We start from the raw sequence: 11,735 nt of genomic DNA, 5'->3' as shown, positions 1-11,735 counted from the left end.
AGAAGAATGAAAAACAAAAAATACGATTTCTTTTCTTTCTTTTATTTCTTTTTTCTTTTTTCTCAAACTCATTCTTGATATGTACGTACGTATGTTGTGTGTGAAAATATTTCATTCCCTATTCATAAAGAGAAGCTCGAAAAGACACTTGTTGCACGTGTGTTTGTGTGTATCTACGATTATAAAAATAACAATTATATATATATATATATATTATCTTATCGTATTAAAAAATTACATATTTCGATATGCGAAACATTGTTCAGTTGTTAACAAAATTAACACCTTGACAATAACAAAATTCGTAAACGAACCTATTGAAACGTTTTAACATCGATACACTTTTGTAATTTATAGAATGCGAGTGTCTGCAAATTCCATTAAAAGTATTCTCCGTGATAACGCTTACTAAGGGCATAGTTAAAGGGTATATATATATATATATATATATATATATATATATATATATATATAGAGAGAGAGAGAGAGAGAGAGAGAGAGAGAGAGAGAAAACAGGAAAAGAAAAAGAGAAAGAAAGAGAAGAAAAACGAGGAAAAGGGATCGGTTAGAACGAAGCGCAAGCAGAGAGCACAATTAATGGCCCAAGCCAGATCTAAATCCTACGTAGGCTCTTAAAATCCTTCTTAACGATAAAAAGCCATATGAGAGAAATCGTCCAACGATATTTTATTTCCTATTGGATGACACTATATCGATTTGCTGGCGCGATAAATCGATAAATCTAATATCACAAGCAATATCTTTACGACCTAACCGAAACATCCTCCGTACACGTAACTATAATACCTACGTATATATGTGTGTGTATATAACAAATCAAGATAAAAAATCGTAGTGGAAAGTTGGAAAAAGGATATCTATTATATTTTCGATTGTAATTTCTCACAAAAACAAAGAAAAAAGAAACAACAAGGAAAATAGAAAAGCCTGATAGAAACACCTTAAGAATGTATCGGGATTGGTAATATATCTTAACAAACGAACAGTGTTTAGAATTCTTTCGAGATACTTAGGACGTAGATGAGTACATACCAGGTATACACGATTAGTGCATACTTCGAAACAATTCCGAAACTGAACTCACTCAGAAATTGGGAAACAATGCGAATCGTGTAGCTTACTATGCTCTCTCTTTCTCTCTCTCTCTCTCTCTCTCTCTCTATCTTCTGAATCGTAAATCGATATAGACATTTCCATGTGTTCATTGTCCACTGTAAAGCTGCTCTAATTTATTACCGAAAAGCAATAGCTAAAACAAGAGAGAGAAAGATAGAAAGAGAGAGAGAGAGAGAGAGAGAGAGTATGTATGTATGTAAACTGAGAAAGAGAGAGAGAGAGAGAGAAAGACAAACAGTACTTAATCCTTGGACAAAGTTGGCAGAACTCTATTCATGCGAATTGAACAAAATCGTACTCAGGTTTGAAGCAATGAAAGCAAAGCTTCTCGAGATCGAATGTGAAATGCAACAGGATTCTGTAGCACGTTTCTGTCGTTTCAGGTGTAGAATAATGGTGTTCTTTGTCCATCGTAGAATTCGTAGCACGTGCGACTATCGAAGGCCGAAGAGAAGAGGAAAGAAGAGAAGAGAAGAGAAGGTGTGAAAGGATGTTATAGAGACAGAAACAGAGAAGCAGAGAGAGAGAGAGAGAGAGAGAGATAGATCGAAATATCGCGAGTACACAGATACAGAATCATGAAAGTAGTGCACAAGAAGAGACTTTATACGGATTGAATTTCCTCTCTCTCTCTCTCTCTCTCTCTCTCTCTCTCTCTCTCTTTCTCTTTCTATCTCTTTCTCTGTCTCTCTCTTTCTTTTTCTTTCCTTCCTTCTCTTTCTTTTTCCATGTCTTTTTACTTTTTTCTCTTTCTACGTTTCCTTTTCTCTGCTCGGTATTCGGAAGGCAAAGTTCGTACGTGAAGTAAGGGAGATTCGAAATTGTCCTACAAAATTCAGCATCCCCCCAATCTCCTCCACCTCTGTCGCACAAGTCCCAGTAAAGATCGCGAGGACGCTCGAGACGCCATTTTCGGTTGGCGATCACGTATATCCGTATCTCGTCCGGTAAAAATTGGGGTCCGTTTCTATATCAAAGGATATGGTGAAATAAGAACATAGAACATAGTCCGGATACGTGTCTCCGTGTATTATTTCATATGTCTTATCTTATATATATATATATATATTTATAAAAATACATTTTTGATAAAATATTTTCTCTCTTTTTGACGATGTTTTAGTTAGATAATTAAAAAGGACGTTTACGATCCACGCTTTATATAATATTATATTATATTCTATGTCATGAACTAATGGCAAGTATTGACAGTCTTATAACTCTAAGTATCGACGAGGTAATATATAAGAGAATGAGAGAGAGAGAGAGTATTAAAAGTCGTACGAGTTTCAAGGTTGTTTTAACGGTTAAGAATTAAGCACCGCGAAAATGGCCCCAACGAAACTGGGACGAGAACGTTCCTTCTTGAAAGTCTCGATGCATGAAATGTACGTAACTCGAAGTAGGTAGGTATGTAAGTACCTACCTATACTTTGTGAGAGAGAGAGAGAGAGAGAGAGAGAGAGAGAAAGACATCGTTTATAGATTATATAATAAGGAACTCGGCCAAGTTCTTTCTCTCTTTTTTTTTTCTTCATTTTCTTTTTCTTCTTTCTTCTTCTTCTTCTATTTTTTCTCTCTCTCTCTCTCTCTCTCTCTCTCTCTCTTTCTTCCTCCTCCTCCTCCTTCTCCCAACATATAAATTGAGATTCTTTCAAGAGATGAACGTCGATGCACCGACACTTTGCGAAATATTTATTCGTTTACAAAATTCATTCGTTAAAGCCGCTCGTATTTCTCCGAGCCGGCGCGATAAATTCTTTCGGACGTTGGTATGAGGAGGATAAAATATTACCAGCTTGAGCATTATCGTAACCTGTTAAATTATGAACAGAAGCTTGGTATTCCAAAGGTAAGTACGAAGAAGATTAACTTCGGAATATTGAACGAAGAATGAGAGAGAGAGAGAGAGAGAGAGAAAGAGAGAAAGAGAGAGAAGAAAGAGAGAAGAAAGAGTAACCAAGCAGAATAAATTAATTTACTGTCGTTATTGTTATCTTTTTTATAATAAATAACACGATGTTGCGTGATCGTAATAAATAAGATTATTTCTAACAGGGACAAGTTCGACGATCATTGATTTATATTTCATATTTTTCCAATTGAAATAGCTTTTATTTTGTTATCGTTCATTATCGAGGATTTACGTAAGTCTAAAATAATTTGTTCACCCACACACACACACACACATATATATGTATATGTATGTATATTCTCTTTTTCTTCTTGTTAGAAATTTTATTAAAAATACGACTGATTCCTTTCCGTATCTTATTCTTCGATCTCGAATTGAAATAATGAAACTACGGTGTATCTAATACGTATCCATCCTTACTAATTAGAATCAATTATACGACAAGTTTACGAACAGTGGTAAAAGACACCGCCATATTGAGTTAATAGACAGACGAACTGTTATAATAGTACTGTTCATTTTCGAAAATGTAAAAGCAAAACGGATACGATGCATCTACCGTTAATTCCTTTGTGTGGTTAAGGATAGACGGAATACGAATAATGCTCGATACTTTTCAAAAGGAGTTATTCGCTCGACTACGATATTACATTGGTATCTCTTCGCTCGATTCAAACTACTTACTACTAGTTAACTCTATTACGAATTGTAGTTGTCGGTGAGTTGGACGTTTTGAATATTTTTCTTTTTTTCTCTTTCCTTTTTTCTTTTTTTTTTTTTTTTTTTTTCCTACGAACGATAAAGAATGAAATAAATCGTCGCACGATATTGTCAATAATACCTAATTGTTCTACCTTGATATACGATATTAAATAATTTTCTATTAAACGTAACATTCATTATCAATAAATTTCAAATATACGAGAGCATGTAATATTCAATGTTAATTGCTCTAACGATCTAATAACAAATATATGAAACTGTGTTAATAATATATTTCTATCTCTTTCTCTCTCTCTCTCTCTCTCTCTCTCTCTCTCTCTCTCTCTCTCTCTCTCTTTCTCTATCTATCTATATATCTACGTACTTATTATTTTCTATTACAAGAAAATAATTACAAAGGAAGTGAATGTGAATAATCAAATTAATTTTATCTAATGTACGTCAAATAAAGTTGTACTTTGTGACATCTGTTAGAGCAATAAAGAGAAACGAAACGAATTGATTATTTGTTTTCCAAGGAAAATTCGTTCCTCGATAAGGAACGTAACACGTTTATTCGAAGGGACGGAAGAGTTCCCTTAAAATACCGATAAAATGAAATCAATAATTATCGCGCTCTACTTATCGTGGCAACTACGACGACCACCGTCGTTTACTTCGTCGTCGTCGTCGTCGTCGTCGTCGTCGTCGTCGTCGTCGTCGTCGTCGTCGTCGTCGTGGTCGTCGTTTCGACGAGAGCATAGATCGAAAAAAGAAACGAAGCGAGAAAAGCGTATGTTCTTTCTCTTTCTCTCTTTGAAGAATAATACAACTCTATGACTTCGTAATAAAAATTCTGCGATTTTCTCTGACTATGTAGAAGAGACGAAAAACGGACTATGAACCCTTTTAGTGATCTTCCAGGTAGAAAGTAATTGATTGTACTTGGACGCCATTTTGAGTTTCTACTCTCCAAAGAAAGAGAAACGAGAAACGAGAAACGGAGAAAAGGAGAAAGAGGGATGAAACGCGTTCTACGATTCGCTCGAACGAAGGAAAACGACGGTAATAATTAATGAGACGTGCTTAAAAGTCGGTAGAAGAAAGTTTCCGCGGGAAAACTTTCTTTCCTGTGGAAAACTCCGAGAAAAACGTGCTCTGCATGGACTCTCAATGAGAAATGATATAAAATTCGAGATATAAAGAAATTTCGTTTGGTTTTCTTTTCTCCCTCCTCCCTTACTCCCTCCTCTCTCTCTCTCTCTCTCTCTCTCTCTCTCTCTCTCTCTCTGTATCTCTTCCTTCGTTTTTAACGGAGGAAAAGAAAAAAGAAGAGGAGAGAGAGAGAGAGGGAGAGAGTGAGAAAAAAAAGCAAAAGAAATTAACGGATAAAAAGAAAGGGAGAAAGAAAAAAGAAACAAAACGAACCAAAGAGGATAAGTTTACGGATATAAAGAGGATCAAGATCGAATCGTTGTTATTTCTCTTGCAAAGGAAAAAGAAAGAAAGAAAGAAAGAAAGAAAGAAAGAAAAGAAAAAGAAAAAAAAATGTTTTCGAGGAAGCTTTCAAAGAGGAGATACCATTCGGCAGCATAATTTTCTCCTCAAAATTAATCCTAATTTCTTTTTTTCCCCTTTTCTTTTCCTACTCTCATTCTCCCTTTTCTCATTTCTCTTTTCTCTTTATTCCAAATACGTTTAATTCAATTCCACGAACAACTTCCAAAAGTTACATAAGTATACGTATTACGTTTAACTAAATCTGCCAAAAAGTTTTCTTTTCTCCTTCTACCGACTCACACTCTCACCCCTTCATCCCCTTCCTTCTTCCTCCCCGTCCTTCTCTTCCGTTTCAACCACCCATCTCTCCTCATCGAAAATCCCATGATTATTCCTACATATAGATAAGTTATGCATGAATAGGTAGAACGCTAAAATCACTTGAATTTCCTCGAACATTCGTAATAACCCGGTATTCTCTCAGCCGAATTCTCATTAAAACGTTGTAACCATAAAGATCATCATTTTATCTCTATACGCGAACTTTATCATCGGTATGATATTTCATAACCATTTCGAATTACAACTTTACAAGAATTAATGCACGTTCTTACACGCTTTATACATGGACATTCGGTATTATAAGTTATGATTCGCAAGCTCCTTTAATTTCTATCTTCTTTTTACGACCTCGTCCGCGGTAATAATGATAATGACGAATCTTTTAAAAGAAAATAAAATAATATTAATGTTAATCATGAATCAGTCGACTTTGTCTCCGAAATGTGATTTCTGAAAAATGAAATTCATTCAAGAATTTTTATGTTCGACTAAAAAAAGAAAAAAAAGAGAGAGAGAGAGAGAGAGAGAAGAAAAAAGAAGAGAAATAAAAGAGAAAAAGGAAACAAAAGGAATGATCTCGCATTTACTTTACTTATTGTTGGATGAGTAACAAGAGTTAAGACCATCTTTGAACGAACTTTCGAATCAACTTGAACGAGAAAGAACGAAGAAAGAAGATGGAGAAAAATGTCACGTAATTATGTCTGCAAATTGGTCGATCTCAAACATCTTCAATTTTTCTTCATGATTAGAATAGTATATTCTATGGGAGAAAGATTGTTTCGATTGTTCGATACGATTTCGTGGATTTTTTTTTCTTTTTTTTTTCTTTTTTTTTTTTTTTTCTTTAACAAAATCGACGAACGAGCATATAACTAAAGGAAAACAAACGGAACACGAGGTATATCGCCTTTAACTCCGTTCTTTGTACGCTACCGACAAATCGTACTCATATTTATATGCACCATTACGCATGTGATAATACACGTGTGTGTATAGGTAACAAAAAAAAAAAAAAATGAGAAAAAAAAATCTCACACACGAAACATCATTATTATTCTATTTCTTTTGTTACAATTTTTTCTCTTTTTTCTTTCTTTCTTTCTTTCTTCCTTTTTTTTTTTTTTTTCAATTAAATCGATATTAATAATCAAAGTCGAATTAAAATCGGCACCGAGCTGCGATAACTTTCACGATTTTTTAATTTGCGTCATCCAAATGAATCTATAATCCTAATCGAAAGGTTACTTTTAGCTATCGCATATTTGTAATCTGATTGAAATTGATAAAAGAAAAAATTAATAAATAAAAAAGGAGGAAATGAATAAATAAAAGATTAATAAAATAATACGAGTTCGTACACGATTGAATAATGGGAATAAAAATTAATTTTTCGGAATAGATTTCATTTGAATAATGGCGTTTATCGTTATGAATTGTATTTGATACATGTTGACAATCGATCGAAAAGGTCAGATATAATAATGATTCGAGCTTCGTCATCGTCATCGTACAATTTGCCAAATACTTTGTTAACTCGTATACCTGTCCGATAACTATTCTTTTTTTCTTTTTATTTTTATTTTCATTTCTCTTCGCGATTGTTTTTTTCGATTTTTGTTTTTTCCCTGGCACTCGGGATAATTCGATAAATTGAAAAGGAAGGAGATATGTTGTCGACTACGACTACTACGATTACCATTACGACAACTACATCTACTACGACGACGACGACGACGATGATATGACGTTGAATTGGATAGATCGATTCTGTAAAAGACAGATATATTGATACAGATATATCGACAAGGATATTCTATCAAAATGTATATCAAAATGTAAAGTAGCTTTTAGCAATAACTTACACAAAACTAAAATGTCTGTCAAGGGGAGAATTTTTGAAACGAAATTAAAAAGAAAGAAAGAAAGGAATAGAACGAAACGAAACAAATAAACATGAAAACAAACAAACAAATAAATAAACAAACGAGCAAACAAATAAACAAATAAATAAATAAATAAATGAAGAACAAAAAAAAAAAAAAACAAGAAAGGGATATAAAAAAATAGAAAATACTTTCGAGACGATCGAGTATCGAATAATATCGAATATACTGTTTCGATTCGTTATCGACGAATACTAAGGATAAAAAAAACAACTATGGTACATGTCACTCTCGTTACACGATTCGGCTAATCAACATCTGTCAAATATTTGTAACGCCACCGGCATCGTATTGTATGCAAATAAAAGCACCTATTGTTTGAACGATCCATCGAGAATGTGCACCGTATTTGCTAAATATTTTTCGAACTCATTTAAACGTCGATTTGAGATCGACCGTATGTAATCACTTTTGAAAATATTCCCACGAGTCATTCCATTCCTCTCTCTCTCTCTCTCTCTCTCTCTTTCTCTCTCTCTCTCTCTTTCTACGAACTTTTGACTAATATACATATTTATCGAACTAACGAATTTACGATAGACCCACTAATTAGGATTCGTTAAAAATGATATTCCCTTCTCGTTCTTCGTGTATATAAACATGTACGTAAATAATGCGTATATAAATCTATCTATCTTTCTCTCTCTCTTTCTCTCTCTCTCTCTCTCTCTCTCTCTCTCTCTCTCTCTCTGTCTGTCTGTCTGTCTGTCTGTCTGTCTGTCTGTCTGTCTGTCTGTCTTTCTATTTCTATGACTATCTCTCTATAATTTACTTCATTTAATTACTATCTGTCCTGTAAAATGCGTTTGATCAATACGCGTGAATTAATTTATCTATGGTAATTAACAAAATAGAAAAAAAATTACATACCAGTAAAAATAGAAATATTGAAAAATAGATATATTGAATTGGCTCAATAAATAATGTCGCAATTTCCAATATAAAAGAAATATTAATATTGTTTATATAGATAATAAATATTACAAATTTTCCATCCAAAAAATAAAATACGATACTTTACAATGTTATTTATTTATATAATATAAAATTTTTTTCTATCAATACTGAGATAGAAAATTTAGTTTTATCCTGATGTATTTTCTTTCTTTATTTAGATATAAAAAAAAAAAAAAAAAAATAAAAGTACTAAAAGCTCGATAAAAAGAAAAATATATATATATATATATATATATATATATATATATATATATATATACTGCAAGTACATAGTATTATATTGATACAGGATAACAAATAATTTTTTCAATAAAAAATATAACATTATTTACTGACGTATAAACTATAAAATTTCCCAAATGTTTATGAAATTACTTATTGGCCAAATCAAATAACATATTACCTTTAAAAAGATCATCAAAAAATAATTAAATTATTTCCATACTTCATTTTTTTATGGAAGAACAAAAAAGAAAAGATATATAAAAAAGATATATATATATATATATATATATAAGTTTAATGATAGCTTTATCTTCCTTCCTTTATCACTTTTACTTTTACTTTTTCTTTTTTTTTTCTCTCTTTCACTGATTTTTTATTTGAATTTTTTGCGATAATTCACGCAACATTCACAAAACATTTTTCCTACGTATCGGCGTTTATTTACGGTTGTTTCCCCTCTTGCATCATGTGCATCAATTTGTTATTAATCCTTTAATCAAACGTGATTAATATTCAATCGCAATTCGTTCCCTTTTGTTCTTTTTCTTCTTTTTTTTTTTCGTTTTTCGAAGCAAAATTAAAATAAATTCAATTTTTGAAATATGTAATATGAATTTCACGTCGAATATAAGAATTCTTGTTGTTTCTGTTTCATTGAAAAACGAGCAGAGAAATGCGTATGTGTATCAATAACTTTTCAATTAACGTACTGTACAAATAATAATTGGAAAATTAAAACTCTTTTTCTTCTCTTATATTTGCGCTATTTCTGTTTTTCTTTCTTTCTTTCTTTTTTCTTTTTTTTTTTTTTTTTTTGTTAAAATCGACAAGCAAGCAATTGATTCAATTATTTTATTATAAGAAAATTTAAGTTAAATCTATCACGTGTACGATTTATAATAATTGGTTTACCTCGGTCAACAGATTAATCAAGTTATTACGTAGGATGCGCTTAAACGTTCAAGACGGATGCATCCGCGGCAATGATTTTCATCGGCTTACCTACGACAACATGGAAATTTAACGTCGCTGTAAAAGGATTAAGGATCCTAATAATAATTACACGTTAACTATGCAAAACAGAAAATACGTTCTTACATCTAATCTCATACATACATACATACATACATACATATATCTAACAATTACAAAAATTTTTATTGAGCAATAGAGAAGAAAAAAAGTTTTCATTTTTCAATTTTTATTAAGCAAATTTTCCTCTCCAACGATACTTCATTTATATATATATATATATATATATATATATATATTCTTTTTTTTATAATAAATAAATAAATATATATATATATAAAAAAAGGAATTAACAAATATGATACGAAAAAATATTTCTCTCTTTAAAATATTATTCTAATATATATTATCGAAGAATTATTAAAAGATTAATAACAATAACCATAGTAAAACTTCGACTTAAAATGAAGTACAAGGTTTAGAGCTTATGATTACCAAAAATGATCTACGAAGTACAAAAGACGAGACAAGATAAGACGAGAAAAAAAAAATAGGACAAAACGAGAGCAGACCAGAAGGGTGAAAACAACGTGAGATATTCTCAACGTTAGGAATCTTTAGATGTCCGATGACAAAGGATGAGATCGTGTTGTGTTCGTTTCGAAGCTGATGCTGTACATACCTACCTACCTACCCGTACATACATACATACATACATACATACATACATACATACATACATACTTTGATAAACACATAAAAGAGAGATACCTAACTATAATATACACACGTACAAAACTATACTTAGTTAGTATATACGACATTGCAGGTGGTAAACGTGCGGAAAGTGTATCGTAGCAGCTCGAGGGCTCAACAGGATGTATAAGTGTTCCCTACGCGGGAACCAAGAGAAAGAAGGGTATATCCGTCCCAGAGATAAAGAGAGATAAACATAGATAGATAGATAGATACATACATAAGATAGATAGATAGATAGATAGATAGATAGATAGATAGACAAAGAAGAGAAGGAGAGCTCTGTTAGCTAGCTCCTATCCAACTAGCTAGCTAACAGAGGAGAAAGCCGCGTGCAGTTCGCTCGTGAAAGAGGCGCGGTGAAGCGGAGCTGTGTGGAGGTACGAAGCTCCATTGATCCGCGAAGAGTATATACACCGCCTACGAGCTAACTTTGATCGTGCTGTAAACAAAATCCCCCATACACCCGACTTTTCCACCTGCATCTTTTTCCCTCTTACTATCTACCTCGTCCGCTCTTTCTTTATCTTTCTTTATCTTTCTCTCTTTTTGCCACTCACTTTACTCGTTATTATCCCTCGAGAAATCCTTCTAACTCTTTCTCTTTCTATTTCTTTTTTTCTTTCTTTCTTTCTTTCTTTCTTTCTTTCTCTTTCTCTTTTCTATCTTTCTCTCCTTTTTCTCCGTCTTTTCACTCATCGTCACTCCTAGACATTTCCAAAGACATTTAATAACATCCTTGCCACGACGACGTTCCATTCCACTTACTCACTGTCATCTTCTATTATTCAAACGTTTTAACTCTCACGTTAGAATCTAATGTTATGACTTTATAATATAAAGATTTTTAAATGCATACGCAAAGACGACTCTTCGTTACCATCGGATCCATTATATACCCTCGATCGCGTTATTATTTATTAAGCGTAACAGTCCCCCTTTTCTTTTTTTTTTCTTTTTCTTCTCCTTGTCCTTTTTTTTTGTGGTTTTTGTTTTTCTAACTGATCGTATCTATCTATAACAAAAACTGTGTTCCTTCTTTTTTTCTTTTCATCTCTCTCTCTCTCTCTATCTATCTCTCTATCTATCTATCTATCTATCTATCTATCTATCTATCTATCTTTCTCTCGCTCCTTTTATCATACAAGGATTTCAGCTTCATTGGGTTTAGATGGTCTACGTAGGTGTAAATTACATGGCTTCTAATAGAACCCGTTTTACTCTTATTACTTCGTTTTCTCTCCCTCTCTCCTTTTTCTCCCCTCTCTCTCTCTCTCTCTCTC

The 11,735-nt window shown here is 32.5% G+C and overlaps 1 protein-coding gene across 7 annotated transcripts in view; it reads right to left on the bottom strand.

Annotated features, from left to right (window-relative positions):
• Positions 1–11,735, bottom strand: part of LOC122632517 (acetylcholine receptor subunit alpha-type acr-16) — a 244,307-nt gene that overhangs the window by 158,284 nt on the left and 74,288 nt on the right. The gene's annotated exons all lie outside the window — the stretch shown is intronic.

This window comes from Vespula pensylvanica, chromosome 10 (genome assembly GCF_014466175.1).
Source record: "Vespula pensylvanica isolate Volc-1 chromosome 10, ASM1446617v1, whole genome shotgun sequence".
Taxonomy (NCBI): domain Eukaryota; kingdom Metazoa; phylum Arthropoda; class Insecta; order Hymenoptera; family Vespidae; genus Vespula; species Vespula pensylvanica.
This window is presented reverse-complemented; position numbering and strand designations above follow the sequence as displayed.